Below are 2,006 nucleotides of genomic sequence, written 5' to 3'. Positions count from 1 at the left end.
GTTATCAATTACATGAGAGATAATTATTTAGTGTAGCCTATGATTTTGAGAGTCCATTATTTATTTGGTTTGGTAATCAATATGTCAATCTTCTCATTGTCAAGATAATACTTGGAATCAAAATTTGGGAGAACTAAAATGAAACTTCTGGAAACTGGTTTTTGAATTAGTAATATTTCTTGGTTTCTCCCTTGGTTTTCCAGAGAAAAATCTACTCATATCTCAGTTACTTCATGTGCAATTCCAAAATATTACTAGCATCTACTTCTTCTAGTTATTGCAATATTGGATAAGACGATGCATATGAAGGAATTATCATAGTGACTGTAGTACTACTTTCTACAATGTTTTATGATCCCTGTTATGTCTTAGTTGCTACATTTATTGTATGTAAATGAGCATCAGGAACATTTTAGCTTTAAAATTTAGGATCTAATTATTTTTTAAAGTACCACATTAAGACCAGCCCAATATATTGGTCATTGAGATGTTTAACATACAAAAAACAGTTGGGAAGGATAAACTTTGTTAATTCTTGGAAAACCACATTGAAGTGTAGACACAAATTAGATAATGAATCTAAAATGACATTGGGTTCTGTGTAATCATAGTTTTTATACAAGAAGAAAAGAAGTGGTAAAGTGATTTTTAGTTTGTTTTTAATGTGTAGAACAACAGAGATGATACTCCTGACTTGTAAATAGATCTTGCATTTTGAACCTGTGAAGTCACACATAATTGAATTTTTGACAGGAAATACCAAAAGATAAGATTTTATCTTTTCATCTTTGCACTTACTTATTTAAATGAGATAAATTATTTTATGTATCAAATTCCATGAAATAGTAAAATTCTTAAAATATCTGCTATATTAAAAACATTAAAAATGTTTCAAAAGTAATAATCAAAGGATCTATTTCCTTATAATGTTTAAATTTGCCATGGTCATGTGTGTTTGTTCTATGTTAAAATAAAATCAGATGGTGGATTGAGTGCAGTGTCCAACTCAGAGTTATTGTAAATATTCTGTCAAACTGTCTCTAGAATACATGTCTACATAAATAAATTACATGTTAGTTCCTAAAAATATTCATGTTACTCTCCAATGTTTTGTTGGGCAACATCTATTTATGGCTGATAGATAAAATAGTAAGAAATTTATTAAAGCGAATCATAGTAAAGGTATTGTTTTGTGTCATTTGCTATGTGCTTATATGCTTTTTCTCTTGTAATTATCCATTAAGTCTAAAAGAGATAGATCCTACATTTACCTCCATTTTACACACAACGAGTCTTGAGAATTAAACCGATTTCAATCTCAATTTAAATTACCTAAATTTATCTAGATACCTAGAATAGGTATTCAAGTTCAAGAAGTCTAATACTTAAATCTATAGTTCCATACTAACAAAATTTAACAATTCTATTGAGTTCAGGATCAGGAGACCAATACTGCAATCAGTTCTCTATTTTTTTTTAAAGTCCATTATTAAATGAATCAAATAACATTCCTTTTCTTTAAATAATGTCTTTCTTTCTTTCTTTCTTTCTTTGTAATTTAAATTCAAGTTAGTTAACAAACAGTGTAGTCTTGGCTTCAAGAACAGAACAGTGATTCATCTCTTACATATGATACCCAGTGCTCATCCCAAAAAAGTACCTTCCTTGATGCTCGTTACCCATTTAAACCATCCCCCCGCCAATCTCCCTCCAGCAATCCCCAGTTTGTTCTCTGTATTTAAGAGTCTCTTATGGTTTGCCTCCCTCAGGTTTTATCTTAGTTATCCTTCCTTTCCCTTATATTCACCTGCTGGGTTTCTCAAATTCCACATATGAGTGAAATCATATGATAACTGTCTTTCTCTGACTGACTTATTTCATTTAGCATACTACCCTCTAGTTCCATCCATGTTGTTGCAAATGCAATATTTCATTCTTTTTCATAACTGAATAGCAGTATTCCATTATATATATATATATATATATATATATATATATATATATAT

The sequence above is a fragment of the Panthera uncia genome, assembly GCF_023721935.1.
Source record: "Panthera uncia isolate 11264 chromosome A1 unlocalized genomic scaffold, Puncia_PCG_1.0 HiC_scaffold_17, whole genome shotgun sequence".
Classification (NCBI taxonomy): Eukaryota; Metazoa; Chordata; class Mammalia; order Carnivora; family Felidae; genus Panthera; species Panthera uncia.
This window is presented reverse-complemented; position numbering follows the sequence as displayed.